Consider the following 6,794-nt stretch of genomic DNA (forward strand, 5'->3'; position numbering starts at 1 on the left):
GTGGAATTATATTCTTCCGATGATAGGAACAATGAACACAAAAAGAAAACTGATGATCAAAGTATATAAGAGAAACTGCTCAACAAAAACATCAACCTTTAGGACATTCTACTTTACTTTTAACCTTTTGATTTTCTGTTGTAGATGTTTCATTCTTTTGTAAGGATTACTTGAATATGTGACAATTTATAAATATATTATCAAAGACAATTGCATAACTAGTAAAACAAATTGTGGATACTCCCTTTTTATTTCTTGCAATTGACATACTTTACATTTGATATACAAGATACAACCACTTCTGACTTAGAATGAAATCGACTCGATAATTTCTATAACTTAAAAAACAATAGTTGATCAAATAGATTTTAATATAATTCAACAAAAATTTATAAAAAAAGACGTGGAAATCATTAACAAACATACCAAAAACAACGTTTACATTCAAAACATAAAAATTTAAATCATGACTTATATCTATATTCTACCCTGACTAGTTTTCTTGAACTTCAAATAAAAAATTGCAAGTACAATGAAATAGATATCGAAAAGTACGATGAAATTTTTTTCAAACTTTAAAACAATAAACATTTGTTTTAAAAATATAAACAAATACATTTACCATTCAAATGTACCATTTGAGATTTAATTAAAAAACTAGCATAGAAGACAAAAATACAAACTAAGTACTAAAAAGACTGACGCCCTAGGACGACCCTCCCTCATGGCCCCATAACTCCCAAAAATTGTCCACCAGGATCAATAAATCAACTATCACTTTAAAAAAGAAAAAGGAAATATCTGGTGAGTATAAATAAACTCAATAAGTAATCTACTTGTAAGTTCTTAATTAAATTCATGGCTTAATTACCTACCATTGGTTTTGGTCTCGAGTCTAGGAAGTTTAGACCTAAGTTGTACAACTATCTAAGCTTTTGGGAGTTCCTAAAGTACCTAAGGTAGTTTTCATACATGCCATAAACCAAAATGTGGTTTATCGTAAGTTCACGTGATCTGGTGTCGTAGGATCTCCTGAATGACCTAATTGAGCTTTCGAGTGAGCATCTTTCTAAACTAGCTTACATTGTCTAGGAAGTAAGTTATCGGTTTCCTAAATTGAAGAGGAGCAATCTCAACAAACATAATAACATGAAAGATGATATGGTATCATGAATCTTGAACATCATTCACGAAAAGGTTAGCTGGTAAACCCTCCACAAACCATAACGTCATACTAAAATGGAGGAAAGTCCTCGTGTGCAGACAAACTACTGAGCCTATTTAGAGACTCTTAACCATTTCCACACATGATAAGAGCATTAACACGAAAGAACCTCAATGCACTATCTATATGACCAAAGTGAGTCAAACTCAATAGCACTAATCATGAAGTACCACTCCACCGGGTATTTTTAAGTCTATTTATGTCCTTAAGAGCATTAATAATTTCCTAGAGGGAATATGAAGTGGTCTCGGCTCTAGGGATATCATTCACCACTGCTAATAGGCATGATAAGTTATCCACGTTCTCCTAAATGCCATAATTGTAAACTAGGTACTTAAGGGCAGTTTATAACTTACATTTTTGTTTTAAGGATTTTCTGGACTAATTTATGGGGTTAATCATATTCTAGGAGCACTAAAGTTAAGTTCTTTAAGCATAACTCATGATCCATGGATACTCGATTAACTGAAAATTTTCTAACATGATAATTGTGACATAACTCTAACCGAAAATTGAATTTCGCGTTTCGCTAGGAGAGAGAGAGAGAGAGAGAGTTTTTTTGACGAGCCACGTGTCCGCCGGCGATAGGAGAAACGTGTCTGGATCATAGAGGGACACGAGTCAAGTTTTGGGTGGAGCCACGATTTGTATGCCACATGGAGAATTGCAGCTTCGTCCTTCTCGTGACAGCCTGACCCAACCAAAAAACTCGAGTACCGATCCACGAAACAGCGAAGCAGCCGACCCGCCGTCCAACCTGAATCGCCATCCAAAACCCAGTCCATGACTTGCGACTGCAGGTTTTGGCCCGCGCATGGCACTTGCGCGTGAAATCCGCCACTAGAATCCTCCTAGGCGTGTGGCGCGCGTGGCAGGTTCGTGTAAGCTCCTTTTTAGCCGGTTCGACTTCTTTTTGTTCGATTGTTATCCCGATTTTATTTTTATCAGTATTTTTGGACATGCTATTTGTGTAGAAACACTAAATGAAGGGTATCCATCAATTATGTAAGTCACTGTACGAATTTTTAGGAAGCAATACTCATAAGGATCGCTTGGAATGCATGCATGCTATTGAATTTACCTTAGGTGGTAGCTTTCCATGAATGAATTTAAGTAATGTGATTATTATGATTTGGGTTGTAATATGTGAAGCATTATGAGAATCGTTAGAGTGTTGCACTTATGCTTTAAACTTCCAGTATATATGTATGTGTTTAATTCATGCTAAAAGAAGGATGAGAATTTGTGAACTCTGTGCTCCGGGAGCTTGATGGATGTTATCGCCCTGTTGAGCATGTATTTTTATTTTACATGAATTATGTATGATAATGAAAGAAAATAGTTACATGCACACTTAGTTAGTTTTCATAACCAAGTATTATGTTAAGTCTAGAGATTTGTGGTGAGAGTGACAAGTCATAAAAGCCTAACAGACCACCACAGCATACAAACCACCTTAGGAGTACCCTTAGCAAGTGTATGAACGGTCTCATAGCTTCATGGGGACCAGGGGTTCTTGATCAAAACCCACTGCTCCTAGCTGTTTTGCATGGGAAACATGAGCCCACGTCCTACAGATCTTTTAGCTGGATGGGATAAGGGAAGGGTAGCCACCAGTACACTCGCTAGAAGTGGGGCTGAACTCCATTAGAACATTAAACCCATCGGTGAGAGAAATATCACCAATGTCCAAGTTGAAGATATCAAACTGGTAGGATATATATTTGGCGAGGGTGGTGGGTGGAGTACCCTAAGCTTGGCAGTGGAGGAGGTCACCACAGTCACTAGTCTCACATCTACCACGACCTGACGCATCGAAGTTGCAGTTGGTTCAAGCCCAAATACGAGCATTCGTAATGTCAGGTTTCACTTCGAGTGTCCAAACATCAGTTTGATTAAGTTGTCGTCCATCGCCTAGCACTGCGGCAGCCCAAATAGTGAAGTCACAATTATTCCGAATTTGAAAGATAGCTGCATGGGTGTGAGAACAAAAAGAAAGAAGAGAAAAAAGAAGGAAACAAATATTCATAATTATCATCTTATTCTTTATCTTCGTCCTCGTTCCCATCTTCCTAACTTGCATCTTTACACGATCATAAGTCGTAGTTAACTAGAGATCGAAGAACATTTCAATCTTTTAAAGAATGTCTAGTTGAAAATAATTATTTAATTTGATATTTATTAGAGATGAATAACGAAAGATTCAAACTTTCACATTTATAATAATAATAATAATAATAATTTCTTGAATTATATTTATATCAATAATAAAGTGGATAGGCAGAATTTTGGTATTTTCTCTCTTTTTATGAATTAATACTTTTATAATTCTTATTAAATATATCGAAGGCTACGTATATTTTATTATAATGGTCAAAATAATTTAAGATAAAAATGGTTGATATTTAATTTGGTGTGTATTTGGTCAATGTAATATTTGAAAAATTGAAAATTAGTTTTAAATAATAATAATAATTCTCAACCATCTATAATCTATAATCCATGGATGATTCTAGTAGAGACTTTCTCCCCATTTTGTCCCTTTTTAATCAATACTATTCCATATTTGAATAATTGAAAGTTTATTTAATATATATATAATTATTACGACAGTTAGATAACTTTTCAAGAGAGGTAAAAAATATGTTATAAATTAATTAAATTCCATTTAAAAAAAATCATTAATGAAATAATTGAGTTTAGTTTATAAAAGGTTAAATTAATAAAAATACTTCATTAAGCAAGAACAGGGAATATAAAATGTTAGTAAAAAAAAAAATAATAGAAATAAATAATTGTAGGTGAATAATTCACGTTGGGTAGATATATAGACAAATACTTGAAATTCAACAAATTTTCATATTTCTAAATTAAGCTATATTTATATAAAAATAATTGTAGCCATATATTCAACAAATCAGAGTGGCGCAAAGTGTGGTGGGCCCATAACCCACAGTCCATCCAACTAAAAGATCTCTAGGACATGGGCTCATAAAAATAATTGATAGATGAAATGTTTATTAAAGTAGAGCAGACTAAACTCGCAACCAACAAATGAATGAATGTGTTATTTTGGTGAGAGCATGTAGTTATGCTTTGGGTTATTTTAGGGTAACAAAAAGAAAATGGTTAGGCTGACAATAATGAAGAAGATGAGGAAGTTTGAGTTTGGTTTGTTGTCCATTAAAATTTACTAAAGGGCACCAAACTATCGAACTGAATTGGTTTTAAAAGAGTGAGGCAGTGAATTGCTTGGCACCAAGAAAAGATATGGGCAACAAGGGAGGATCAGAAGCTTGGGCTTTCATCAAACAAGTGGTAGCAGGACGATGGTTTAGTGTATTCGCGGGACTGATAATGATCGGCAACGACACCACTTACGTGTTTCCAACATATTCCAAAGTCATAAAAACCCAATTTGATTACAGCCAAACCCAAATTAACACATTGGGATTCGCCAAAGATCTTGGGTTGAACATCGGAATTATCGCGGGGCTTCTGGCAGAGGTGACTCCGACGTGGGTTCTCTGCATAATTGGGGCATTTCAAAACTTCACGGGCTTCTTCTTGATTTGGCTCTCCATAACTGCCCGGATCGCCAAGCCAAAATTCTGACAAATGTTCATTCTGGTTTGCTTCGGTACTAATTCTTCAAATTGGGCCAACACTGCCATTATGGTGACGAGCGTGAGAAACTTTCCCGACCGACGAGGGATCATTTTGGGTATTCTTAAAGGGTATGTGGGTATTGGAGGTGCCATCATAAGCCAACTTTATTTAGCCATTTACGGCCACAATGATCCATCCAATCTGGTTCTTCTTTTCGCATGGCTCCCCTCTCTCCTAATCCTCATCCTTTTCCCCTCAATTCGACCAATCCGTATCCGTAAGTATCCCGAACTCAAAGTGTTTTAGCAGTTACTTTACGTCTCAATTCTTTTGGCCATTTTCATCTTGTTTTTAACCATTGCACAAAAACAAGTGGTTTTCTCTCAAGCTGGGTACGTAGGTGGCGCATCCTTTGTGGTTTGCTTACTATGCGTACCCATTTTAATCGCATGTAGAGAAGAGTTGTTGCTCTACAAACTCAACAAGCAAACCGCTGGTCCTTCTATCCCAGTCTCCATGCTTCACCAAAACCCTCCCACCCTCGCTACCTCAGCCAGTTCGGAAGTCCCCGAGGTTTCACCCTCGTGTTGCCAAAACATATGGAACAAGCCTGAAAGAGGGGAGGATTTCACCATCTTGCAAGCCGTGTTCAGCAAAGATAGGGCTCTTATTTGCTTAGCTACATTTTCTAGATGTGGGTCCTCTCTAGCCGCTATAGATAATTTAGGTCAAGTTGGGGAATCACTTGGCTACCCACAACGAGCCATAGGCATCCTTGTTTCCTAGGTTTCTATATTCAATTTCTTCGGCCGAGTTTTCTCTGGCTTCATCTTAGAAACCCTGATGACCAAATACAAGTTACCTCGTCCTCTAACCTTTGCTTTTGCCTTTCTCATCACTTGCATTGGCCAGCTTTTCATCGCCTACCCTTTCCCAGGCTCCGTCTACTTAGCTGCCATAATTATTGGGTTTGGATTTGGAGCTCAAAATCCAATGCTATTTGCCGTAATATCTGAGATGTTTGGTCTTAAACGTTACTCGACGCTGTTCAATTGTGGGCAATTGGCAGCCCCACTTGGGTCTTACATACTGAACGTGGATGTTGTCGGGAAGCTGTACGATATGGAAGCTTTACGTGAACATAAACAGATTGCGGGGAAGGGGTTAACTTGCACTGGAGCTCATTGCTTTGGTGGGTCTTTCACAATATTGGCTGCAACGACATTGTTTGGAGCCGTGGTTATGTTTGTGTTGGCTTACAGGACTCGAGAATTCTACAAAAGGGATGTGTATAAGAACTTTAACGAGGAGATATGGATTCCACAAACCGAAATGGAGTTCTATCGCTTAGATAACAAGAAGAACATTGAGGATTAAATTGAAACCATTAATCTTTCAAACCTCCCATGCTCACTCCATTTGAGGACACCCTAAGGGTCTTTTGAAAAAGATATTTTGTGAGAGGGAAGATTCAAATCTTTGTATCCCTCAATTTTTTAAAATTTCATTTTAATATGATTATTCATTTCATTATTAACATAAAACTTTATTATAAGACTTTTTTGTGTAGACAAAACATGAAATATCGAAAATAAAATGTCCTTTCTGCTAATTATAATGGCCATATTTTTCTTTTGAAATAGAGCTGCAACTACATGCATCACATAACTGTTAACTCACGACAACATATTAAGACATATAACATACATAACCTACCGGATAGTTCCTCGTAATTTCATTTTTAGCTTAAAATATAATTTAAATTGACAATTTATAAGTCATACTAACCTTAAATGCCTCAATAAGATAAAAAATAGCTCTAGAAGGGCCAAGAGCCAAAAGCGTAGGGAAGGAGTCCAAAAACCCTAATCCAACCCGAATAAGCACATTAGAAGTCATGGAGCACTGAGTCGTGTTGAAGCTAAGCCGAGCTAAAGACAATGGCGCGTACAGGTCAAAA

The sequence above is a fragment of the Cucurbita pepo genome, unplaced genomic scaffold (assembly GCF_002806865.2).
Source record: "Cucurbita pepo subsp. pepo cultivar mu-cu-16 unplaced genomic scaffold, ASM280686v2 Cp4.1_scaffold000258, whole genome shotgun sequence".
NCBI lineage: Eukaryota > Viridiplantae > Streptophyta > Magnoliopsida > Cucurbitales > Cucurbitaceae > Cucurbita > Cucurbita pepo.